At 40.9% G+C, this 27,810-nt stretch overlaps 2 long non-coding RNA genes across 2 annotated transcripts in view; one reads left to right on the forward strand and one right to left on the reverse strand.

Moving 5' to 3' along the window:
* The first annotated feature begins 715 nt into the window (after positions 1 to 715).
* On the forward strand, positions 716 to 27,117 carry LOC125162616 (uncharacterized). The gene is made up of 3 exons (XR_007151103.1): positions 716 to 823; positions 18,690 to 18,701; positions 27,089 to 27,117. It is a non-coding gene; the product is annotated as an uncharacterized LOC125162616 (long non-coding RNA).
* LOC125162617 (uncharacterized) overlaps positions 20,229 to 27,810 on the reverse strand; it is a 29,696-nt gene continuing 22,114 nt past the window's right edge. Inside the window, exon 3 of the long non-coding RNA XR_007151104.1 lies at positions 20,229 to 20,312. This is a non-coding gene — a long non-coding RNA (uncharacterized LOC125162617). The remainder of the gene's footprint in view (positions 20,313 to 27,810) is intronic.

Here is a 27,810-nt window from a genome sequence, read left to right on the forward strand (position 1 = left end):
TGCATGGTTTTTAACCTGGAGATGGGTGACCTGAGTTCAATCCTAAACTGGTCACTTACTAGTCACCTTTGGCAAGTTACCTTAACTTCTCAAAGCCTTGATTCTTCTCTCTGTAAAACAACGATGAAGGCGATCTCACAGCATTGTAAAGGTACAGTGAAATAATGAACAGTAAGTGTCTAGAATACAGTCTGTTCTCAATTCGCCTTTTATTACTAGGTAAGATAAAAAATTAACTTTGTATTTCTAAATTTCTACCTGGGTTCTTTCAAATGGAAATTTATGAACTCATCGTTTCTTCCTCACTTCTGAGTGTTCACCATATTAATTTATTTTTTTGACACATCCTGCCTCATGTTTACTTGTACAAATAGCACAGGAGGACACCAGCCCCATGCAGTCAGAAGCTCAGGGGGTCACACCAGACCTGTAGTCCTTACATTGGCAGACAGAAACCAAGGCTACACTGGAGCCTTCATGGGAGCATGAGCACCTTTGGGGACCTGAGGCACAGCCATAGGCTGGGCCTTGGTTTGAGCCTTGGCCTTGGCCTTTGGCAATATGGCACCAGCACATTTCCTGAGCTTGGGGTGAGCAATGTAGGCAAGTTGATTGCACTTGTGGATGCCGCCATTTAGGATCTTGGGTTTGATTTCCCTGGGCTACATTAGGGCCTTGATAGCCTCAGCACGAGCACTCACGGCCTAGATGGTGTTGCCGTGCATCTTCTTCAGGCCATTCTTGTTGTGCTTCTTGGCAAAGTGTATGTTCCTCAGGAACTTGGGGTCTGCCCCCTTAAGAGACTCATATCTTTGTTACTGGGGTTTCTTGATGTCGTTTCTGTGCCATTTTCATGACTGGTTGTGTATTGTGTGGTTCTTGGACTTGACCATGTCTGCATGAAGCCTATGGCTCCTGAAGCTCCTGGGACTGCCATATTCATTTACTCTTTATGTCAGAGGCAGAAGGAACTGGAGAAATGGCATTTTTTTTTTTTAAGTAGGCTCCACATCCAGTGTGGAGCTGAATGCGCAGCTTGAACTCACGACCCTGAGATCAATACCTGAGCTGATATTAAGAGTCAGATGCTTAACCAACTGAACCACCCCTGGGTGCCCCACATAGCATGATCTTATATATCATTTACCCACAACTCTCAGAATGTTCAGTGTGTCCTAGTTAGCATTGACAGATATGATACATTTGTGTGTACCTTTCACTCTGCTACCACTGCCAAAAAATTTCTAAAGGACAAAGTTTCACTAGGAATAGGTAATTATGAAGTAAATCTCACAACTACACATTAACTTGGGCAAAAATTCACAGAAGCTAAGTGATAGCTTCTATAATTGTTCAAGTACAAGGCTGAGCACATGAAGCAGGTGTTTCTCTTTAAACTCCCTACAAATGTGTACAAAACATTCTTCAGCATCTGAGAACATAAGCAAACAACTGTGCTAAATCATCTGGCTTCATTTTGATCGTAAGGGCTCACACCAGCCAATGAATAACTTATAAATACAATCTGATGTGAGACATGGAGAAGCGTAGATGATGGTGGCTTTAGGTTGTTCTTGATTATGTCTGGGGTATACATTCATTGGCGGTATCCCCACCCCCACCCCGCCACCGCCCTGCTATCTTTCAGAATCCTGAAAGGAATTCTGAAAACATGAATACCCCAGTTTCCTGCTTCGTACCTGCATTTCTCTAAATAATCCGATCGGAGCTTGGTCTGTAAGTACCAGTCCTGGTGTCTACTGTAATTAACAGGCGTCCTGTTAGTTGTAATTAATTAAGAGGCGGTTAGAAATGGTAATTCTAACCATTTGTATTTTTTAACTGACTGTGAATTTGCCTCAAATATTTTTAGCACTCTCATGTCCTTGCTCTCGGATTTTTCTTCGGCTAGGCACTTGGCTAGGCACTTCGTAATTCAGGGGCATTCTTTTCCTTTCAACAATCTATTTACCTACTCCCCTCAACACTTCCACTTGGGTGGTGCTGGCGCACCAGGAAGAAGTGCCCAAGCGGTTCTTCAGGATCCGCCCTCCCGGACAGGTTCTCAGCGCAGAGATGCGCCCGGGAGAAACTCAACGCTTAACGCCAACGCCACCCGCCGCGGGGTGGCGAGGCCTAGACAGGGCCCTAATGAGAAACTCTGGGTTCGCCTGGACCCAGTCTCTGCCAGGCCTTCGGGATCCCGCGACCCCGCCGTAGCGGGAAGGAGGAGAGAACAGGAGACGAGGAAGAAAAGAAAGTGCCCTTGTTGAAGCCCCGCCCGCGCTGGTCGGGCCCTCGTGCCCTTTGGCCTCCAGGGGGCGTGGCCTCGGGGGCGGAAGCAGAGGGCGGGCGGAACCTCTTCGGGGTGGAGACCCATTGGGGCGGGAACCAGCCAGCCTGCTGGAGCGGGGGTCTTCAGAGCCCAAAATGGGTGTGCTAGCTGCACTAGTACGCGAAGTAAGAAACGAGACTTCCTACTATCCAGAGGAAAAGGGAGACTCTTAAGAGGGTCACCAGCCCGTGAACTCGCGGCGCTTCCCATCCTCCCACATAGTTTAAGGGACCAGTACGGGTCGCCAGCCGGAGCGTAGACAGTCAGGGTAGCTTCAGTTTCCATTTTCACTTTCCCTATGGGGCCCGCAGACTTGGAGCGGAGAAAGTGGCTAGGACCAGCGCCCGTGTCACCACCTCCACAGGGGCAGTGGTGTGGTGGCTAGTTGGTCTGTAAGGGCTGTACCATCCAAAACTCTACACCCACGGTTTCCACCAATGAAGCAGTCCGGGATAAAATGCAAATATACTGGGGTCATGATAAGTAACTGAAGTATTCCCGGTCCCCAACTATCTGAAAATATTCTTCGTGATTAACTACCCTTTTCTTCTTTGAAGTAGAAAACTGGACCCTTAGAAATACATACCAGATGTGGTGGGTGGGCTAATTTGAAAACAGCTGGACATGGCACCTCAGGAAAGCAAAGACAAGATTCCTCCCTCCCAAGTTGTTAAAATGTGATTTGGCTCCACTCTCCTTACAAATGATACCTGTTTTCAGATAATCCAATTTTTCTAGTTTTGTAACAGCATAACTGAATTCCTCCACTTTTAGTTCAACTTAAGTCTTGATTGTATCACCTACCCCAATGCTAAAGGACCAAAAGAGATTAATTAATCCTTTTCTTTTTTTTAAGTTTTTTAAATGTTTATTTTTGAGAGAGAGAGAGAGAGAGAGAGAGAGAGAGAGAGAGACAGGGCACGATCTGGGGAGGGGCAGAGAGAGAGGGGGACACAATCTGAAGCAGTCTTCAGGCTCTGCACTGTGAGCACAGATCCTGACTTGGGGCTCAAACCCAGGATCATGACCTGAGCATGACCTGAGCTGAGGTCCATCGCTGCACCCCTCCATCCCTTTTCCTTTTAATATACATTTTGGTCAGGGTCTCCTGGTTCTTCTTCTTCTTTTTTTTTTTTTTAAGTTGTGTATTCATTTTGAGAGAAGAGAGGGAGACAAAGAGAAAGCACACGTGAGTGGGGGAGTGGCAGAGAAAGGGAGAGAGAAGCCCTAGCAAGCTCTGTGCCGTGAGATCATGACCTGAGCCAAAATCAAGATTCTGAGGCGTAACATACTGAGCCACCCAGGTGCCCCAGATTAATATGCTTTTTAAGGGGGAAAAAACTAGTTTTTTGTGCACATTTCAACTCAAAAACTATAAAGAGCAAAATTAAAGCACCTGACATTTGAGACTCGCAAAGACAAGCACTTGAAACAATGCACAACACTGGACTAAGCAGCAGCTTTCTGTTGATTTCCCTTTCCTCCATACCTATTATGGAGTTGACAACTGCTCAAAGGATAGTGAGTGGATTTGAGGATGTTCCACTCAATAGCCAATGGAAACCCACTGTTAAGCATCTCTTCTAATACCTCATAAACCACAGCCACATTGTCTTTGGTTACTGGCTCTGAACAGACTCCAAAATAACCCTGATGAAAATATAATATATATTATATATATATAATTCAGAGACTTTAATAAAAGGGAAAGAATCTTCCTAGAGAATAAAAAAAAATAAAAAACAAAATACTTCACACTTAAGCTTTCTTGACTGAAGCATACTTCAGATTCTGTAACTGCAGAATATGTTTGGTTTAACCAACCAAATTCTGTGCTAGACCCAGGGAAAAGAGACATATATCACAGACACTAATAGGGAAGACAGAAAAATAGAAAAACAACTATAATTCAGTGTTACATGTTTAATAAAAGCATATGCTGGGTACAAAAGTAGCCTAACTGAAGGAGTGACTAATTCTATCAGTTTTATGGGGATAATGGCATAAGAAAGGATTTAACTCAGGAATGGTGTCCATTTGATGGGGTATATGAAGCACAAGGAGAAATGTAAAAATTTTTAAAAAGCTCATGAGGTAGATATCAATAAATGACTACAAAATGCCGACTGAAACAGAAGAAATTAAAATACAAAGAGGTACAGAATTCTATTAATTTTAAAGAGTTGAGTTGAAAATGGGGTGAAGGGGTAGAGAACTCCTTTTACTCAAATCTTCAGTGACACAGAAATTGAAATAACAGCCCTTTAGAATTCCACTTCAGGCAAAACCACTGTTGTTATATTAGTGTATATTTCTCTGGGTTATATATTCGGAACTGACATTGTTTTGTGTAAAAATGGACTCTCCATACACTGAGGCAGTACGGGAAAATGGTTGAATGTGCAGGCTTTGGCAATCTGGTGTTGCCTGGGCTGCAATGCAGGATCTGCCACTTCCCACTTGGGAAGTTACTTCTCTTTATTTTAGTTTTCCCCTCTGCAAAATAGGTCTATAACTGTACCAACTGTCAGTGGAGATTTTAAATATCAGAGTGGACTTTTTGCGCAAAAGTGCATGGCAAAGAGCCCATAAAACTGCTTGGTTTTTAATTGATATTTAATTTATTGGTGTTGTAAATTTATGCCAAGCTGTTATTAAGTATGTAAACACAGATCTCAAATTAATTTATGAATCTATCAATTTTGTGTTAAAAATGAAACAATTTGACTTGTTCTTTGATTAATGCTCAGTGAACTTTTTTTTTTTTAACGTTTATTTATTACTGAAAGACAGAGTCCGAGTGTGAGCAGGGGAGGGGCAGAGGGAGAGGGAGAGGGAGACACAGAATCTGAAGCAGGCTCCAGGCTCTGAGCTGTCAGCATAGAGTCCCTAGCGCAGGGCTAGAACTCACAAACCTCGAGATCATGACCTGAGCTGAAGTCGGATGCTTAATGACTGAGCCACCCAGGTGCTCCTCAGTAAGCTTATTAATTTGACATATTAGACTTTTCATTTAAACACTATTTATAAGTGATAGAATTTTCTTTTTAAATTTTTTTTTCAATGTTTTTATTTTTGGGACAGAGAGAGACAGAGCATGAATGGGGGAGGGGCAGAGAGAGAGGGAGACACAGAATCAGAAACAGGCTCCAGGCTCTGAGCCATCAGCCCAGAGCCTGACGCGGGGCTCGAACTCCCGGACCGCGAGATCGTGACCTGGCTGAAGTCGGACGCTTAACCGACTGCGCCACCCAGGCGCCCCTAAGTGATAGAATTTTCTTAAGCATTACCTATTAAAGTAATAAAAGCATACAAATGCAACAAATCAAATTGTCTTACACATTTATGCTGTTTATAAACTTAATTTTTAAATTCCCTTAAATTATGTAAAGTTCACACAGTGCCGTATCTGATTGTCTCAGGTACTTCATACCCCTAACAAGGCAGATTTATACCCTAAATCATCTTGGCCCATTTTCTGCCCAGTCCAGAGCACTTATAGAGTATTCCTGTTAAGAGTCTTCCTGAGCACTGAAAGGACACTGGTTAGGAGTGTGGGCTCCCAGCCAGACTGCTCTGCTACTAACTGGCTACGTGACCTTGGTTAAGTCATGTAACTTTTTCTACCTCTGCTTTATCACCTGAAAGTGGGGGTAGCAAGAGTACACAACTCCCAGAGTTGTTGTGAGCCTTACCTGAGTTAGTGCATGCAAAGCACTTAAAACACTATCTGGCAGATAATAAGTGCTCAACAGATTTTACAGTGTTAGTGTAAATCTACTAGATCAAATTCTCTTAGGCATCTGTGCAGCATAAAAATCAAACCTATACATTAAGTCAATATCCCTTAAGCATTTAAATATTCCCTATATGCCTAATTGGTCAAATCCTAAGTATTTCAATTAAAAATCAATGTCATGTCAGATTTTCTCCCCAACCTGTGAGATTCTCTAAAATGTATCAAATATAGTAAATACAGAGAATATATACACAAGCAACAAGTGAATTAAAAGTTACTACACCTTATAAATACAAGGTGTCATTAAAATGATCATAATTTCTTCAGCATGTGTATGTTACTTGGGGTTGCAATCATTACCGAGTACATTATCCAATGGAGAGGGGAACAGATTTATTTTGGCACTGTTAACCTGATGTATTCAGGGTTGTCAGTCAAAGGCTTGAGATGGGGTTATGTATGGTTTCAGGGTTATTGGTCAAAGATTCCAGATGGGGGGAGATTAGGTGGGAGAGGAAGTGGTGTACCTTCTGAGGGTTCTACCCAGTCTCCCAGTTAACAAGCTGGGCCTTTGTAATAGCTGGGAACTGTCTACTATGTAGTAGGAACTCAAACTATTTCAGATGTGATTTGTTTTTACAACCCAGGGCATCATCTATCCCTTGTAAATTTTACCTTTGCCTAATTTTTATGGTAACTACTTTCAATTTTTCCATTCTTAATTTGAGAAGATGGAGTTCTGTACTTTCGACTTGAGAGTTCAGCTAATCTCTTTGCTTATTAAAGTTAATTAAATTCAAGAGTCAGACACTTGGGGCACCTGGATGGTTCAGCTGGTTGAACATCTGACTCTTGGATTCAGCTCAGGTCACAATCTCACGGTTTGGGAGTTCAACTCCCGCATTGGGCTCTGCGCTGACAACACATAGCCTGGTTGGGATTCTCTCTCTCTCTCTCTCTCTCTCTCTCTCTCTCTCTCTCCCTCCCTCCCTCCCTCCCTCTCTCTCTGCCCCTTCCCCACTCATGCTGTCTCTGTCTCTCCCAAAATAAGTAAATAAAACTTAAAAAAAAAAAAAAGAGTCAGACACTTGACCGACTGAGCCACCCAGGTGCCCTTTTATAGTAAGTGGTCAGTTTTGGGGCGCCTGGGTGGCGCAGTCGGTTAAGCGTCCGACTTCAGCCAGGTCACGATCTCGCGGTCCGTGAGTTCGAGCCCCACGTCAGGCTCTGGGCTGATGGCTCGGAGCCTGGAGCCTGTTTCCAATTCTGTGTCTCCCTCTCTCTCTGCCCCTCCCCCATTCATGCTCTGTCTCTCTCTGTCCCAAAAAAAAATAAACGTTGGAAAAAAAAAAAAATTTATAGTAAGTGGTCAGTTTTATAGTAAGTGGTCAGTAAATATTAACTATTATCATATGGTTATTTTTTCAACTTTTTTTTCTTTAAACATTCTTTATATATTTTATTAAAATGCAAAAAGAACAGCTGTCCTTCAGTCAAAATTCAAACTTGCACTACCTTATGGTAAGACATTGTGTTAATTTCCTATTGCTGCTACAACAAATGACCATAAACTTAGGGATTTAAACACAAATTTATCATCTTACAGTTTTGGAGTTCAGAAATCTAAAAAGTTCTCACTGAACTAAGATCAAGGTGTTGGCACTGGACTGCATTCCCTTCTGGAAGCTCTCAGGGGAGAATCCATTTCCCTGCCTTTTCCAGCTTCTAAAGGCCACCTGCATTCCTTGGCTTATGGTCTTTTCCTCCAGCAATAGTATCACTCTGACCTCTGCTCTTGTCAACATATTTCCTTTTCTGACTCTGACTCTCCTGCCTCTCTCTTTAAGGACCCTTGTAATTTCACTGGGCTCACCTGCATGATCCAGGATAATTTGCCCATCTCAAGATGCTTAATTTAATCATATCTGCAAAGTCCCTTTTGCCACGTAAGGTAACATATTCACAGATTTCAGGAATTAGGACATGGTTGTCTTTGGGCAGCTATTATTCTGCCTGCCACAGATACTATTCCTGAAATTACTGATGATGAAATCAAAGTTGGCATTATATATCAGCAAAGGGATGGAAAAAGATTATTTCACTGTCCTTTAAATAGACCTTGGCCAAATGCTAACAGCATTTGAAAACAAACTCTTTGGCTATTTGTTTCCTTAGAATTAGGCAAAATTTAAAAAAATTTTTTAATGTTTATTTTTGAGAGAAAGACAGACAGACAGAATGCGAGCAGGGAAGAGGCAGAGAGAGAGGGAGACACAGAATCCAAAGCAGGCTCCAGGCCCTGAGCTGTCAGCACTGAGCGTGACATGGGCCTCAAACTCACAAACTGGGAGATCATGACTTGAGCCAAAGTTGGACACCCAACTGACTAAGCCACTGAGGTGCCCCTAATTAGGCAAAATTTTAATTCTAAAGGTTCTGGGGCACCTGGTGGCTCAGTCCATTAAGTTCAGGTCATGATCTCGCGCTCTGTGAGTTGGAGCCCCGCGTCGGGCTCTGTGCTGACAGCTCAGAGCCTGGAGCCTGCTTTGGATTCTGTGTCTCCCTCTGTCTCTGCCCCTCCCCTACTTTCTCTCTCTCTCAAAAAGAAATTTAAAAAAAAATTGAAAAAATACAAAAAATATCTAAAAGGTTGAGTACCTTCCAGATATTCCAGGTATTATATGCTATATAAATATTTATATACAATATCATCTCATCTTTCCAGAACATGGCAACATGTTCCTAAGCTGATAAAACTTGGGAAGTGCATATGTACTTACATCCCCACACAGACCCAGACACATACACACATATAAGCTTTCCTGAGTAGCTAAAATAACTGACAAAAAGTTATGCTAAGATTCCCATATTTCACTCATAGGAAAACCTTGGACTCATATGCAGATCCCACCACTTGACATATCATTCTATTAAACCTATCTTGGGGCGCCTGGGTGGCGCAGTCGGTTAGGCGTCCGACTTCAGCCAGGTCACGATCTCGCGGTCTGTGAGTTCGAGCCCCGCGTCAGGCTCTGGGCTGACGGCTTGGAGCCTGGAGCCTGTTTCCGATTCTGTGTCTCCCTCTCTCTCTGCCCCTCCCCCGTTCATGCTCTATCTCTCTCTGTCCCAAAAATAAATAAACGTTGAAAAAAAAAATTAAAAAAAAAAAAAAACCTATCTTATTTCCAATCTTTGACTAAGTTGAAGTAGGAAATTAGAGAAGGGCAAGAAAGAAAGCTCTAGGCAGGTAATTGACAGAACCAAGAAGACTTGAGGAAACATATCTCAGTCAATAATGTGCCTTGTTTATATGACCTAGTCAAATGTAATAAAATTATACTAAATATGTGCATTCAAGTAAAGAAAGGACAGTGGAAAATAAGAGGTGTTTTAAGTAGAATCTATTAGTTCTCAAACCTTTGACCAATCACTACCTCTCTGGGATTTCACTTATTCATATATATTTTTTTAAAAATACACTATTTGATGTCTAGACTCTTGTCTATGATTGAATGCCATGATTTCAGGTGACAACAATGGCTTGTCACCAAGGAGACAATCAGAAGTGCTATGTATTCTGGTATGCACTTATTTTTTATAATATTTATTATGATGATAACTACTATGAATTTAACATTTTACCTCAGTTGTCTAGGCCAAGAAAAGAGTACAGGCAGGGAAATGTGTTTTAATAGTGTCAAAGGCATCACTGTTTCACAATAACTAATATTTGGTGCTTTACTATAACCAGCAGTTAATGAACATGTGCCAAGCATTGTGTTAGGTACTAAGTCTTCATGAGCAATTAACTTATTTTCATGTTTCAGGGGACAAGTAGAGAGCAATAACTAAACTAAAACTTTAAAAATATGTTAACATTTTGATCCAGAAATTCTTTCCCACAAGCTGTCCAACAGAAACTTTCATGCAAGTGCTTCAAGGTATCTGTGCAAAAATGCCTACTTATGCATTGTTTGTAACAGTGAAACACTGGAAATGACCTAAACATCCATCAACAGAATGAGAAAGACCTATATATATGAACATGAAAAGATGGCAAGATATAGTACTGGATGACAAAAGAAAGTTATAAATGACAGTATGTTTTTCTTTTGTTGATATATAGATAGAAGTATGTGCAAAAAAAATCTCAAGGATACAGAGCAAAGTATTAATAACAGGCAGAATTATGGAGATTTTTTTCTTTTTACATTTTTTTTAAGTGACACAGACATTCACTTAAAGATAATAAACATCACACAGCACAATCAACAAAGGTAAAACAGAATAATACAAAATAAAAACAAGAGATTAAGTTAAATAAGTTTTAGCAATGTTTTATGAGAAAGTATTGAAACTTTATTTAAAACATGGGGTGCCTGAGTGGCTCAGTCAGTTAAGCATCCAATTCTTGGTTTTGGCTCAGGTCATGATCTCATGGATTGTGAATTCAAGCCCAACATTGGGCTCTATGCTGACAGTGTAGAGCCTGTTTGGGATTCTCTCTCTCTCTCTCTCTCTCTCTCTGACCCTCCCCAACTCTATCTCTCTCTCAAAATAAATAAATAAACTTAAAAAAAATTTTAAATAACATGTTTTCCAAGCATTTAGACTAGATATGGCATTTCATCTACAGTTTTCTGACCCAGTAGCTAGAAACTGTGAACTTTCACTCAGTTACCCCTTTCTTCATTCTGGTTGCTTTCGAGTTTTCAATAAAGCTTTTCACCTGAGCTTGCTCTTTAAGAGATGAGAATTCAGAACACGGGATAATAGAAAGTGCACACATGCCAATTTGTTTACTGTGAGTCTCTCAGAGGAAATCATGTGCATCTGTCTGTTTACTTTTCCTTGGTACCTAGAAGGTCACCTCTAAAAATAATCTTGCTCACTGTCAGAGCTTCCGTGACACAGAGGTACATGCCTCACATGCTCTCCATAGTGCCCTATGCCAGGCATATCCAGTTCCCAAAGGACTGAGACCAGAGGAGGAGGGGAAAGCAGCTGCCAGCTAAACTGTCCAGCTACTAATTTAATAATGGACACAAAGGAAGACCTTTAAAAAGACAGCACACACATTTTCTCATGGCTGTCACTCTAGACTAGTGATGTTGAGCTTTTAAATGTTTATTGGCTGTTGCATTTCTTATTTTGTGATTTTATGAAGGAAACATTAAGAGAATTTCTCAACCAGAGCCCATGCTATGGTTATTTCACTTTGCAATGGACACTTCCGGGTTGCCTAACCAGTCTTTACCTCTTCTGGTCAGGCCCTGAAGCTCTTGATGATTGGGCAGTCTTGAGAAACTATGTTTCTATGAAACTATGCACTGGCCTCCACCTCATTCCTCCCAGGTGACCTTTTAAATACCCCATGCTGGGCTGGGACACACTGTGTGAATGAGGAAAGTGAGGAGAAAGAGACATCAGTTAGAAGTCTACTGTCCAAGTCACAAATATTGAAGGGCCAAACTAAAAGCATAGGCAGAAGAGAAATGAATAGAAAGATGGTAACTGAAGAGTTGGAATCTATGGAATTTTATAGCTGTTTGGATCTAGGGTGAAAGGAGCTCCACACATTCCAGAAGTTTCCTAGACTTGTGCTAGGACATTGGTGGTGCCATTATGGAGAAGATGTCCCATACTGGACTCTGAACTCATCCTCTTCTACCTCTCCAGGCACCTCAGGGCAACAACTGTTTTGCCATCTATCTTCAGTTGTTCACTTTCATTGATTCCTTTCCATTTAATCCTATTTAATAATCTCTCATATTTAAAACACAAAACAAACAAAAACAAATCTTTCCCATTGAGAGATGGTGGGAAGAGTAGGCTACAAACAACCTCATCTTAAACATTGGGAGTCAAGAAATTCTATCTGTGATTAATGGAATGAAAAATAGAGCTTATGTAGGTTTTGAAGGTGGCCAGTGGATAGTGACATAACTACTCTGGATGACAGAGAAGTATAAGTGAACTAAATTCTCAGCATAGCAGGAAGTTAACAGATAATGTTTAAGAATGATAAATCAAGAAACAGTCATTAGGAGGTTAATTAGTGACAAGGAGGTTACCATAACACAGAAGCAGTTCAAATTGGTTTCTTCTGGGCTGGCAAAAAGTGGCTCAGAGATTGTTGCTTCTTTGAATCATTTGCATGTATTTCTTTGACATGGTATTTTTTTTTTTAAGTTTGTTTATTTTTGAAAGAGAGAGAACACAGGTCAGGGAGGGGCAGAGACAGAGGGAGACACAGAACCTGAAGCAGGCTCCAGGTTCTGAGCTGTACTCACAGAGCCCGCTGCAGGGCTCGAACCCACAAGCTGTGAGATCATGACCTGAGCTGAAGTCAGACGCTTAACTGACTGAACCACCCAGGTGCCAGTGATGAGGTTTTAAAAGCTTTTTCCCCCCTTTTTTTTCAATATGGTAAAGAGAGAGGCCTTAAAAAATATCCCCCCTAAACTTACACCTCCTTATGGCTACTACTGTCTCTTCTCTTCCTTAAGATATATTCCTTAATATTAGTAGTAGTAGCCAACATTTACTGAATTATTGTGATGTGCCATGGGCTGTTAACTGCTATACTTTCATCATCTCATTTAACCTTTACAGTGAACTTAGCACAACTAGATATCTTGAAGGAGTGTTCTACGTTCACCGTCTACATTTGCTTACCATCCAGATATCAATCACTGCAGACACTCTTAGATTGCTCTCAATAAGGGTACCCATAACCTCCTTACTGTTGAAACTAGTTATACTGTCAGCATCTTTACCTCTACTATTCTCCCTTTGCTTCCACAAAAATATACTTTCTTGGGTTTTCCTTCTGCTTCTCTGGCTTCTTTTCAGTCTCTTTTAAGGTCTTTCTTCTCCTACTCACCTCCTAAATATCGGTATGTCTCAGTTCCTTCTTCAACCTGCTTTTCCTTTCACTTTATATTCTTTTGGAGTATTCACATACTCCTATTGCTTAAGTTACTGTTGATGAAACTCAAACCTCTGTCTCTATCCCAACAGTTCCTTCTCCTCAGCTAGAAACCAATAGACCATTGTCTATCAGATATCCTGATCTGGGTGTCCCAATGGCACCTCAACTCAACACATCTCAAGTGAAATGCATCAACATTCCTTCATACTTGTTTTTTTCTTGTGCATCTCTCTTTCAATGACTCTATCACTATCCACACAGTTACCCAATATTCCAACTTTGAATATTATCCTTGATTCCTTAGCTGTCCTCCACATATTATGACATCTAATCAACAACTACCAAGCCCCATGCAGTCTCCATCCTGAATTTCTTTCCATTCCTTCTTATGTAGGGGGCCACTACCTTTATTTGCACTGTCTTCATCTCTTATCTAGACTATGACTGTGACCTGCTAACTGGTCTCCATGCCCTCCCCTCTTGGGTTACCTCTTGAGTCCATTCTCTAGGCTGCAGACAGAGTGATTCTTTCTCCCATGCAAATCTGAACCTGCTTCTCCTCTGCTAAAAGGATTTAATGGTTTCCTGTAACCTCACCTAGATTCCAGCTGGCTTCTGCTCACCTCTGTCTCACAGTACCTCTGGTCTGGCTCCTGCCATAATTAACTGCTTGCAGCTTCCCAACTCTCTCTCCCTCATTTTGAGATATTTTCTCTCACTACTCCCTCTGCCTGATCATGCTTCCTACCCTGTTCTCTTCCTTTGTAATTCCTACTAGTCCTTCTTGATGCAGCAGAGGTATTTTCTCTTTGGTAGAGGTTTTTTCTGACCCCAAAGCCCAAGTTAGGTTCCAATTCTGTGCATTACCATGGGCCTCTATTGATGGGGGAAACAAAGGCAAATGAAAAATTAAATTTCCTTACTGCCTACAGCCCATTGACAAGTCCTTGAAACAGGCAGAGTGGCCTTCCTCTAGGAACTCAGCCGCCTTGCTGATGACACTTTGCTAAGGGCAAAAGGCAAATTTAGCTTAACATTATCCTGACCTCCAGGATCCTATAAGTCTACTTTAACATATAAAAATTCCTTTGGAAACTTCCTTTATCTCTACCCCTCAAATATATGTTAGCAATTGTCCTCCAAATATACGGCCCACTGATACAAATCTGAAGGGTCTCATGCCTGAGTTTTTACTAAAGAGTAATAAATGACCTTTTCCTAATGACAGTTAGCCCCCTCAAGACTCTGGAAACCTTGTTTCCAAATTACCTTGGAGGTTTGTGCTGTCCCTAAGCCCCTCTGAACTTGAAAGTATATAATCAGCCACTCTTCACAACCCCAGTGCAGCTCGTTCTGCCCACAGGTCCTGTCCCCGTGCTTTAATAAAACCACCTTTTTGCACCAAAGACATTTCAAGAATTCTTTCTTGGCCATTGGCTTCGAGCCCCAACACTTCAAACCACATCACCTATCATATTACTACCACACCACTGTATTTTCCTGTATCTTCTCTGTCTCTCTCACTAAACCACAAATCATTAGGGGATAGGTGGTATATTACTTATCCTGGCAGAGAACATCAATTCATTGAATGAATTATGGGAGGTGGTCCTATGGACTGGAAAGAACATGGAGTCTGGATTCAGACAGACCTAGATTTTGGTTTCTTCTTCTTCTGAGTCTTTTTCCCCCCCAGCTATAAAATGCAGATCACAGTTCCTTCCTCACAGAGTTGTTGTGAAGATTAAATGAAACACCTACCACAGGGTATGGACACAGGAGCTTGGAATCAGTGTGTGTGTTCTTTCCCCCCTGAGAGCAACCTGGGAATTTTGTTTGAGGGGAGCAAGGATGAATTCAGAGGTGGGTCTTACAGGAGGACAGGCTAGCAGAGAGCAGTAAGTTAGGCCTGAAGTTGAAGTGGAAGCTGGTGTATAGATTTGGGAGCCATCCATTTAGGGGAATCGAGCCCAGGAGTAAATGAGACTGTGGCCTAGGGAAGGCTCAGGCCTGGGGAGCAGTAAAGAGATTTGCCTTTGCCAAAGGAGGGAGGAGGAGGAGGAGGAATGATCTGCAGGATGTTAGAGGAGAACCAGGGTGAGGAGGGAGAAGCAACAGTGTCACACACTGCAGAGAGGATGAAGAGAAGAGTGCCCCTTAGCTTGGACTTAATGAGGCCACTGATGTCCTTGGAAAGAGTGTAGATGGCTGTTTCGTGTGGTTAATCATTTGTTCTAGTACAGAGTAGAAAGAGGGGGGCCATGTGGGACTTGGAGTTCTAGAGCAAAAGCCATCTGACTGATAAGGGGGAGGGAAGAGCTGAGGATAACAGTAGCAGCAAACACTGTTCCTAAACCACAGTGTTGACTTGTGGCACATGCCAGCACCTAGATGCCAGGGCCCTTCCCCACTTCTCACCGCCACCCTCGCTAACTCCTGCCCTGCTTAAGAGTACCAAAGAGTAACCCGGCACGGGTGGCTGGAAGTGGTGGAAGCATATACAAAGCATATACAGTGAGTTTTTTTGTTTAATAACTACCATTTATTCTTTTCTGAGTGGCAGGCAGTGTGCTAAAACTCTTGTGCACATTACCTCTCTTACTTCGTACAACAATCCTTTAAAATATTGTCATCAGTTTATTAATGAGAAAACTAAGGCTCAGAGAAGTTAACTGACTATTGGAAGTCAACCACTAAGTGATGAGCTGAGATTAAAATTGATATCTCTGACTCCAGAGCCCTTGCTCTTTATTGGCTTCAGGGTGGGTGGGGTAGAGTGGGAGAAGGCACCTGGAGAAGTTCATTTGAGAGTCAAGGGAGAGGCATCCCAAGGTTTCTGGAAAGTTAAGGAACCTGTTTTATGTACATAACTCGTTTTCCTGATTCTGTTTGACTAAGTAGTGAGTTAAGTTTACACCAAAGGCTAGAATCATCTAGACCTGCATAGTCCTATAACACTCTGTTGCTGATGGAATGTTCTCTGTGCTAACATGGTTGCCCCTAGCCACACATGGCTAATCAGCATTTGAAATGCAGTTACTGTGATTGAAACACTAAGTTTTTTATTTTATTTTATTAGTTTTTTTAAATTTAACTTTTATTTTAGTTAATTAATTAATTAATTAATTATTTTGACAGAGAGAGTAAGCAGTGGAGGGGTAGAAAGCTAGAGAGAACCAATCCCAAGCAGGCTCTGTGCTGACAGCACAGAGCCTGAAGTGGGGCTTGATCTCATGAATTGTGAGATCATGACCTGAGCTGAAGAGTCAGATACTTAACCAAGTGAGTCACCCAGGTGCCCCCTAAGTTTAGTTTAAATTTAAAAACTGATACTTGATTCAGTTATTGAAAAATTTTAAGTATATTTTGAACAATCATCTATGAAACTACTTTTTCAATTTAAAATTTTGTGAAATATAAATAGAATGAGCATCTGAATTGTTATTTGCTGTCCATGTAATATACATTAGATCTCAAAGACATAAAATAAATGAATGTAAAATAGCTTATTACTTTTTAATTGGCTACATGTTGAAATGACAATATTTTTGATATGTTGGCTTAAATATATATTATTTAAAATTAATTTCACTTGTTTTTAGAAAACAAATTTTAATGTGGCTACTAGAAAACATAAATTAAATGTGTGACATACACTATATCTCTTTTGGACGGCCTTGATCTAAAGGTAAGGTCCTGGTACTAAAGTTTCCATTAAGTGGAGGGGTTGCAAGCCTTTCCCCCTGCCTTTTACTACTCTAGGCCTCTCCATTCTTTCTTCCTCTCCATCCTTCTCATTCTTCTCACCCATTTAGTCTACTTATTGCTGGTGGGTCTCCTCAAGGAATAGAGCCATATAATGGGATGAGTGTTGGTCTCTGTTGCTGAAAGGTTAGATATTTAGAGGCGGTAATAATGAGACCTGCTTTGCTAAGTGGGAGTCCATGCTTTTAAGTCCATATATAGATTCTGTCTCTGCCACCATGGCCACTCCATTCATGTATCCATTGTGCCAGTTCCAATGACAAAGCTTGCACCCACAATTGAGCTGACCCATATGTAAACCAAGGTTGGACTTTTTCCTCCTTCAGCTGATTATACTGGATGCCCACTACAGCCAGAGGTATGAGCTTGAGGGAGTAACTCTAGTGCCCTCATCAGGTCCACTGTCCCAGTCAAGTTATGTGGAGATATAAGTGTAATTATCAACCTGGCAGCCAGAAGAGGAGGTGGACACAGCTCTGGAGGGGGCATCTGTTGCCTTCATGAGAGGCTTCTGCAATATCTTCCTGCACAAAGAGGGGTTGGTCACATCTATAGATTTTGAAGGTTCAGGGAAGACAGCAGAGCCAGTATCTTTGAGGATGTCCATCCAGATGTTCCCATCCCATGTCTCAGGGTCCCAGGTTTTCTGAACCAGGGTATAACAGACCTACCATGGCACAGCATTCCACTGTTTTGGGGAATCCTAACTAATAGGTCCTGAGTTTGGTCCTGGGTTGCACTAGCTTTTCTACTTTATAAGCTATGAAAGAGGCCTGCTGGCTGTCATATTTAACCATAAATGTTTGTTAGCTGCCCTCAATTTTCAATTATTCCTCTGTAGGATGTCAATGCAACTGTTTAATATCCAGCCAATTCCACTATCCTTATGTGTAGACTCTCCCTCCTCTGACAGCCTGCATTTAAAAATGTTCAAATCATCTCACCCACCAGGGTATTCTCCACTGGGATGTCACTCCCAAGTCACTACTGGGAGTGACATACTATTTTTAACAATTGGGCAACCACTTTTGTCTGAGACTGTCTGTACCCACATACCACTTAGATGGGGTCCTCCGTGCCAGCAGGGAGGTATGTGGTCCAGTCCCCAAACTGAGCTTGTCATTTCAGATCACTTCTAGTACCATCTGTGTTGATGGTTCTCTGGGCAGCAGACATCAGGCAGAGTTAGAATTGCAAGAGATTTATTGCTGGTAACATCTATTAAAGGAGTAGTCAGAGTAAATTTTTAGACCATGATGCAGGTCTGACATGTGGACAAGGAGAAGGGAAAGTAAAGAGGACTGAATAGGAAGAGCCTCAGACAGAGGTGTAGCTCTGAGAAAATCCTGACCAGCATAGAGGGGGCCTATATTGGACAGAAATGTCCAGACACTAGTACCTATGCCATGCTTAGGCATTTACAGAGAACTTCCTGGAAAGAAAGTAGGTATGGTGTGTAGTAACTAGAAGGCAGAAGAGGGCTTCTGGGATTTTAATTATCTGTTTCTTTGTCTGGGTTTCGTGTATGTGTGTTCATTTTATAAAATTTTATCAAGCTTAGTTTTATGAACTTTTATGTATACATGTTATATTTTTATTTTTAAAAAGTCATAGGTCTCTGCCTTTGGCCTCTAAAGAACTTCAATTAGAATTTTGAAACTCAGGGCACCTGGGTGGCTCAGTCGGTTAAGCATCCGACTTCAGCTCAGGTCATGATCTCACAGTTTGTGAGTTCGAGACCTGCGTCTGTGCTAACAGCTCAGAGCCTGGAGATTGCTTCAGATTCTGTGTCTCCCTCTCTCTCTGCTCTCTCACTGTCTCAAAAATAAACGTTAAAAAAAAAGAATTTTGAAACTCAAACCCTAGATGGGGATAGTTTCACACTCAAAGGACAATTTGGCAACATATCCTTCAAGTCTTACAAACATGTTAACCCATTTCAAGGAATTTATTGTACAGAAAAGACCACACAATGTAAAGTTCTAAGTATAAAGATATTCATCATTACACTGTTTATATAGTGAACATTTGGAAGCAACCTAAGTGTCCATTAGTGCAGGATCAGCTAAATAAATTATGGTACAACAATGGAATACAATGAAACAGTTTAAAAATAATGTTGAAAACCTATATCTAATGACATAGGATTATGTTCATGATATAGCATTTGTAAATGAAAAGAGTGTCACAAAAATATGTTCAATATGATCTCTTTTACCAAAAATTTAACAAATCCACATGTTTATACTTAGAACAAGGATTAAGAGTATTTTACATAAAATATTAATAGTAGTTGTCTTTGGATAATATGTTTAAAATGATTATTACTTTCTGTATGTTTTTAATGTTATGTTTTAATTTAAATGTCTTTATGTTTTTAATTTTTTACAATTAAAATATAATGTTTTTCTAGTCAGAACTCTTCCCTCAAAAACCATTTAAAAATAAATAAAGTGGTCTATGTTTTTAAATAAGTAATTTAGGCCTGGGTGGCTCAGTCAGTTAAGCATCTGATTCTTGATTTCAGCTTAAATCATGATCTAACAGTTGGTGAATTCCAGCCCCACCTTTGGCTCTGCACTGACAGCATGAAGCCTGCTTGGGATTCTCTCTCTCATCCTCTCTCTGCCCCTCCCCCCCACTCTCTCTCAAAATAAATACATAAACATTAAAAAAAAAGTAATCTATTACTCAAGGTTCATATTAAGCATCTACAAAGAACAGAACTTGTGCTAAGTTTTATCTATTTTTAAGTTTATTTTTGAGAGAGAGAGAGCACGTGTGCATGAGAATGCATGCAGGGGAGCTGGAGAGGGACAGAGAGAGAGGGAGAGACAGAATCCTAAATAGGCTCCATGCTGTCACCACAGAGCCCAGTGTGGGGCTCTATTTCACAAACTGTGAGATCATGACCTGAGCCAAAACCAAGGGTCCAGCACTTAACAGACTGAGTCACCCAGGCATCCCTAAGTTTTATTTAAGTAAACTGTACACCCAATGTTGGGCTCAAACTCATGACCCCAAGACAAAGAGTAACAAGCCCTTCTGACTGAGCCAGCCAGGCACCTCTTCTGGTTTCTTTTTTTAAAGGAGTCTAAGAGAGTGTCTTTTACTTTGAGAGTTTATACTCTTCTTAAGGATATAAGACACACACAGAATTAGTCAATGTATAATCAACAGCCAGGTTATGAAATCCTTTATGGTAATCCTTTATCTGTGTACACCCAGAGTCTTTCATGTCACTGGGAATATGACATTGGAGTGCCTTCTATATTAGTCAACCAAATGAAGGATGAAACAATGAATAATAAATTCATTTAAAAATGAATGCTATATGAGTACAAGGCATTTGAGACCAGGGAGTAGTATGGGATGGCTACAGAACTGGCAATATTATTCATAATGTAATTATATTTTAGTTATAATCTATAAGGTGATAACTCCTGAGTCCTTACCTCCTGCCCTACCTCTTTCCTGGGTTTCGGACAAACATTTACAGCAGCAAACTTGATGTTGACACATGGATGTTCCAAAGGCGCCTGCAACAAAACATTCAAAACTGAACTCATTTTTTTTACTAACTCTGTTTCTCCTTCTCTAGCTGCTAATACCATCCAGACCAGAATCTTAGAAGTCATCCTAGACTTCAACCTCTCCCTCAATCTTCACATTCAATTTGTTACTAAAATGCTGTCATTTCTGTTTCTTCAGTTGCTTTGGAATTTTATTTTTCTTCCTCTCTGATTTCCTTCCTTCCGGCCACTCTTCCTTACCATCCACCTCCCTTGTCATTGTCAAACTGATTTTTCTAAAATGCACATTGAATCACCCTTCTGTTTTCCTTAAGACTGTCTCATAGCTCTGATAAAACCCATACTCCTTGGTTAGCCTGACTTACAATGTCTTCCATGATCTGCTTCTGCCAACCTTGCTTTCCTCCCTACAAGTAAGCTGGAAGGTCCTGGTGATGGAAACTGTATTCTCCTCTTCCTCATCATTCCTGTGCCTCACAGTTTAGGGAGCCTAATAAAGCTTTCCTAAATGGATGAATGAGGAGATAAGACCTGAAATGGGCTTTGCAGATTGGGCTGTGTGGATAAAATATAGATAGAAGATCTGGATCCTTCAAACAATTCTTGGGCTACTAAGTTGAGCTATTAGTAGAGATTCCTTGTCATTAATTTTTGTACCTCCAAGACCTGCCACATAGGTCTCACATATGCTGAGACACATAGTAGGTATTCAATATATATTGGATTAATTAACAAATTAATGAAGAGTATTATGTATTTAGCACAAAGCAATATTTCTTTTGGAAAATGTAATGCTCAATTAATTACAGAGCAAAGTATTTGGAGAAGAGATGAAAATTCCATTAATTCTTTGTGAGGAGGCTACAATGCTGGCCGGATACCCAAGCAAACAGACCAGGCCTCAGGCCAGTTTAATCAAGCAAGTAAATTTCTTATTGACCAGAATATGGACCTAATGTTACAGAAGACACCTGTCTCCCTAAGGTCAGCAGCTCTAGCATTAGTTTATTAACTGTAACCAGATCTGACTACAGATGCTGCCAAAACAGGGATATCCCAAGGTGTTGTTACTGGATGCTAATTTTGGATAAAGACACCCTAGAGGCTTTAAGTCTTTAAAAATGAAGACTGTATGCTCTAATAAGGCATAAATATTATTGGAGTTTCTATTTCCAGGTGAATAGTGAAACTCATATTTTTTGTAGTTGGGATATGTAATGAACATGCAGGCATTTTAATACTTATATTGAGTTTCATAAGTCAAATATTTAAAAGGTCCTAGAAACTTGTTTGCAAAGTAGTGTTATGAAAAATGTTTCTGGTGCAACACAGTCACTCCCTTCGGAGAACTCACAAGTAAATTTAGTTAGTTTAAGCTTCTGCCAGCATGATGGTAGCCCAGAGAATAACAAGGATATCTCCAGTTGCCAGTTCCCCTTATCTGCTTCTCCTGATGCCTAATTTGGAGAAACTCCATTTTGCTGCAGGTTCAAGTCTCTGGGCTATCTTACTCCTGGACTTTTCTGCAACTGTTTATTCTCTGGACCTTTCAAGGAAACTCAATGGTTCATGATATAGAGCCTTTCACTCAAAATACAAAAGGTGAAGCTGGTTAAAGTATCAATGGTCAAGACTTTGTAAAGCTTTTTTTTTTCCCTTGAGTCAAAGAGTATTAACTGACCTTATCGATTAGATGAGGAGATTAAAACTTAATAATACTCTTGACTAGTCTTCCATCATTAAGCTGGAATGTTGCTAAATGCTTTCTACTACCATGCCAACATGAAATGACTTTTCTTGCTCCCAGTTTAGCTAGAAACCTCAACAAATAAAGCTTAAATTTTAAAATGAGATGATTTTCTTTGACCCTCTGGGACAGAGAGTGGATAAATGAAAAGGAAGAAAGCCAACTTATTCATCCCAGTCACCCAGTCATTCATCCAAGAGGTTTGGTGCTTTAGGGAAGGATTTCCCTAGAGATGAAAGGACGTCATATACAGTTTTCTAAAAAAATTAATAAGGCAATTTGATTTTTAATACTTCTGCAGTCTCGGTGTAGTGACTTTTTATAGCCCTGAGCTGTATGTTTAAATGCACTTCAAAATGTCAACGTGGGCCTCTACACATCCCCCCTTCCTGCTGTTTCCAAAATGGTTTCTTTCTTAATTATCTGCAGACTTACAACTTCATTTGAAAACAACTTGAAAGGCTCCTGATTAGCTGCAAGCAAAGCTGATCACCTGGTGCCTTCTTAAATATAGGAGCAAATGCAGCCTGGTTGGAGTTTGTTACCCACGAATATTCATGGAAGGCAGGATTGCCTAGTGGTTAAGAGCACTAGCTCTGGATTCTGGTAAGCTGTGTTTGAGTCCTGCGTCTGTTCCTCACAAGCTACAAGACTTGTGCAAGTTATTTAAACTCTCATCAGTGAAAGGGGGACAATAATAGCACCTACTGAGCATAACGCTGTGCGTGGCACAATAGTTAAGTGCTCAGTAGCTCTTCTTAACAAAAAGAAAATAAGCATCAGCAGAGCAGAACATATAACAACAAGACTTTGTACTAGGTCCTGAGGATACAATAATGTGTAAGATATGTGTTGCATCTTTCAAAGGCTTATTGGAGAAAAAGGATATATACATACATATGTTTATTAGACATATATAATAAGTTGAGGTGTCAGAGCTAAGAGTGAGTGAAAGAAGATTTGTTGAGGAAGAAAGACAGGTGCTTGACCTTGGAGGAACAGCAGGATCCAGATATACTGACTACAATGCTGGGGGCATTCTCAAGTCCATCACAACTGCATCAATTACTCTTCTTGTCAACTTCATTGAACATCTTAGGTACCTCAATGACTAAGAATTCATGGGGCAGGGATGTAGGGGGACTTAAAAAGTCATTGGCTTTTTCTGAATGTTTTCAGTTTGGTAATTTGAAAACAAAGATCTGTTGCTAGTTGAAAAATACTTCTTTTCCTTAAGTAAATGAAATATTTTGTCAAATGTAGAAAAGAAATAATTCTCTGCCACAACAAAATGAAAAATTATGTATGTGCCATATGTACTTATCTTTCTTAGACGATAACATAAACAGATATGATCCTTGATCTGAACATACAATAAAAACTCAGAACCATCTAAATATATATATAGTTTAATAAATCATGCTTAAGGAAAGGTGAAATGTGATAGTGAACTTGACTAGGGTGGTGGCAATGAAGAGGGGAAGAAGCGTATAGGTTCAAGATCTTGATAGACAATCTATTTTAGGCATGATGTACAGTAAGGAGAACATGCTAGCAGATATTTTCCAAAAGACTCTTCTCTAGAGATAATAGAGCTATTTGGTGCTCTCTTGTAAACAGAAACTTTATCAAAAGATAGTAAAATAAGGGTGACTGGGTGGCTCAGTTGGTTAAGCAACTGATTCATGATTTCGGCTCAGGTCATGATCTCACGGTTCATGGGGTCGAGCCCTGCGTCGGGCTCCATGCTGATGGTGTGGAGCCTGCTTGGGACTGTCTCTCCCTTTCTCTCTGCCCCTCCCCTGCTCACACACACTCTCTCTCTCTCTCTCAAAATAAATAAATAAGCTAATAATAATAATAATAATAAAAAGAAAAATATAGTAAAATAATATCCAAACATTGACATGTTAGGGATAGAACTATTGGAATGTCTCTCCTGGAACATCTTTAATTCTTTAGTTCATTAAAATTTGTTACATTTCCTATTTTATGCCATGCAATATGTATTAGATAATGCATATGTGGTTGAGAACAAAATAGATATGTTCCCTTCTCTCATGGAGCTGGAGGAATATAGACCATAAACAGATAAGCAAATAAGCCATATAATTATACATTCATCCATTTATGCATCCATGAACTAATTATTGAGCACATATTATGTCTTGGGCGAATATTTTGCTTTCTCAGGATACAATGATGAACAAAAGTAGGCTGTCCCTATCTTCATGGAGCCTACATTCTGAGGGAGACAGCTTACTCAGAGTCACACTAAAAAAGATAAAGTTGTAACTATATAAGAGCTATGAAGGAATATACAATAAGGAAATATGACTTCACAAGAAGGTCAGAGGAAGCTTCCCTAAGGAAGTGAAGAATGGGGTGCCTAGGTGGCTCAGTTGTTAAGCATCTGACTTCGGCTCAGGTCATGATCTCGCAGTCCGTGAGTTCGAGGCCCACGTCAGGCTCTGTGCTGACAGCTTGGAGCATGCTTCAGATTCTGTGTCTCCCTCTCTCAGCTCCTCCCCCATCATGCTCTGTCTCTCTCTCTCTGTCAAAAATAAATAAACAGGGGCGCCTGGGTGGCGCACTCGGTTAAGCGTCCGACTTCAGCCAGGTTACGATCTCGCGGTCCGGGTGTTCGAGCCCCGCATCAGGCTCTGGGCTGATGGCTCAGAGCCTGGAGCCTGTTTCCGATTCTGTGTCTCCCTCTCTCTCTGTCCCTCCCCCATTCATGCTCTGTCTCTCTCTGTCCCAAAAATAAATAAACGTTGGAAAAAAAAAATTAAAAAAAAAAAAATAAATAAATAAATAAACATTAAAAAAAAAAAATGAGCCCTGCTTCTCTCTCTCTCTCTCCCCCCCCAACCCCCTTTCTCTCCCTCTGCCCCTCCTGGGTTCTCTCTCTCTCTCTCTCTGCCTCTCACTCACTTGTGCTCTCTCTCTCAAAAAAAAAAAAAAAAAAAAGGAAGTGAAGAATGGATGAAGAACTGAAGGGTAAGGAGGGCTAAGCTGGCAAAAGGAAGGAGAGCATTCGTGACAGAGGGAAGAGCATGTGGCTAAAGCCGTAATATGTCTTAGAGGCCAAGAAGCAGTGAGTGTGGCTCAAAGAGGAAGAATAACCCCCCCAAGAAGACAGAGAAGGAGCAAACTCAGAGTATTGGTCATGGAAGCCATGGGGAGACAGTGTTTCAAAAAGGAGGCCATGGCCAAGAGTCAAATGCTGCTGAGAGGTCAAGAAATATGAGAACTGAAAATATCCCTTGGATTTCACAACATGCAGGTCACTGGTGAGCCCAGAGGAATGATGGGCCAGAAGCCAGAATGGAATGATTTGAGAGTGAGTGGAAGGTGAGGAATTGCAGGGAGCGAGAGTATAGATTAGGAATTGCATTTGGTCACATGTAATAGAGCCTGATGACAGTTGCTTAACTAAATTAGGCTATTTTCCTCATATAACAAAAAAAACAGAGGGAGATAGTTAAGGCTGGTGCAGTGACTCCATGATGTCATCAATGTCCTAGAGTCCTTCTTTATGCTCTATCATCCCCAGTATATGGTTTTTTCCCCCATTGTGCATGTAAGACAGCTGCTAACTCTTAAGCCAGTGTTTCAGATAGGAAGAAGAAAGAAATATCAAGGGGAAAGGTCTGGTACCTATACCAGGAAAGCAAAAATTTTCTGTAAATCCTCAGCTGACTTCAGCTTACTTATCATTAGCTAGAACTGTGTCCTATGGCCTCTCCTAGCTATAAGGGCAGCTAGGAAATGTAGCTCTTTAGTTTGAGTCATTACCGTTCCTAACAGAATCAGTTTCTGTAGAAAACACGGGAGATGGATATTGAGAAGTCACCCATAGCAGCTACACAGCATGTACAATCACATGTTGAGAAAGTGTGTCCACAAGGGAAGGAGATTATAACATGACAGCTAGAGGCGAATGTGGGATTGAGTGACCTTTTTATTTTTTATTATTGAGAGAGAGAGAGCATGAGCGGGGAAAGGGGAAGAGGGAGACAGAGAATCTCAGGCTCCACGCTTAGTGAGGAGCCCAACATGGGCTCAATCCCATGACTCTGGGGCTATGACCTGAACCAAAATCAAGAGTCAGATGCTCAACCAACTGAGCCACCCAGGTGCCCCTTGAGTGACCTTTTTAAAAAATTGGGGATGACTTGGGGCACCTGTGTGGCTCAGTCAGTTAAGTGTCTGACTTTGGCTCAGGTCATGATCTCATGGTTCGTGAGTTTGAGCCCTGCATTGGGCTCTGCCCTGACAACTCAGAGCCTGGAGCCTGCTTTGGATTCTGTGTGTCCCTCTCTCTCTGCCCCTCCCCCACTCACACTCTGTCTCTCTCTCTCTCTCTCTTGCTCTCAAAAATAAAATAACATTAAAAAAAATTTTTTTAATTGGGGATGACTTGAATGTATTTAAAACCTGATAAGAAGGGTCTAATCGGGAGAAAGAGAGAATGTTTGAACATACAAGGATGTAAAAGGATAACTGACAATGTAATGTTCCTTAGAAAGAAAGAGGGAATGAAATCTAAACAAAGAGGGATTAACATTAAAGAGGAGTAAGGATAGGCTCTCTGTTGTAACAAAAGGAAGGAGGAAAGTAGGCTTATATGTTTTATATTTTAAAAAATGGGGCTTCTATTACCTCTATCATGTAGGAGGTGAGGTTTGCTATTGCCAATGAGGGTAGATGGGAGTGATCAGAGCTTTGAGAAGTTTGAGATGTTGACATCTGAAATGACTGTTGTGGGCAAAACTGATTCAAATATAAAGGGCACAAATAAATTGCTATCAGGAATGCTGTTCTCATGTGCCTTTCCCAGGAATATACTAGAGAATGACATTCAGATAATCAAAATGACTATAAAGATATCAAAATAAGGTCTGGTGCTAAGTATTAAATTGTCAATTACTGGGGCACCTGGTGGCTCAGTCAGCTAAGCATCTGACTTTGGCCCAGGTCATGATCTTACAGTTAGTGAGCTTGAGCCCCACATGAGGCTCTCTGTTGTCAGCACAGAGCCCACTTCAAATCCTCTGTCTCCTTCTCTCTCTGCCCCTCCACCCCTCTCTCAAAAATAAACATTAAAAATAAATAAATAATTACTTATAGAACTACCCACACCCATGCCCATACCAGCTGAATATCTTCCCATCCCCATCATTAACATGAACATCATTAATTCAACAAATACTTAGTGAATATCCTCTACAAGATAGATACTTATTTGTGTCATGCAGCATGCTAGGATAGGTTGGGGTATGTGGGAAACAGAGCCTGGGAGAAGACAGCAGCAGGAAAGCAATTAATAGAAAAGGTGGACCCTCTCTTAGCTGGAGAGATGTATAGAAGTCTTAACACCTAAGCCCAGGGATAGTGGCTAAACTCCACTCACACAATGGCATGCAAGGAGAGATGCTCTGATCTGAGGGGTAAAACAGGAGTGGGGACATCTGATTTTGGGAGCTCTGGGCAATTGTCATGATGCTAGAGGCAAGCCTGGACTCAGATCAGTTGGAATTGAGGGTGGCTAGAAGAGCAATCCTGCTGTGGAGATGGCGGGTGCAAAGTTAGAGGGCAGAACAAGGTTTCAGCAGGCCTGCTTCCCACTTAGCTGGTTCCTCAAAATGTAAGTCTCAGGAAGCTGCAGGCACCTAGATGTTAGATACCCAAAAGTACAGGAGCCTGATAGGTTGACACAAGAAAACTGCATCTGAATAATGCTGCTCATGTCAA

Source organism: Prionailurus viverrinus, chromosome A3 (genome assembly GCF_022837055.1).
Source record: "Prionailurus viverrinus isolate Anna chromosome A3, UM_Priviv_1.0, whole genome shotgun sequence".
NCBI classification, from domain to species: Eukaryota; Metazoa; Chordata; class Mammalia; order Carnivora; family Felidae; genus Prionailurus; species Prionailurus viverrinus.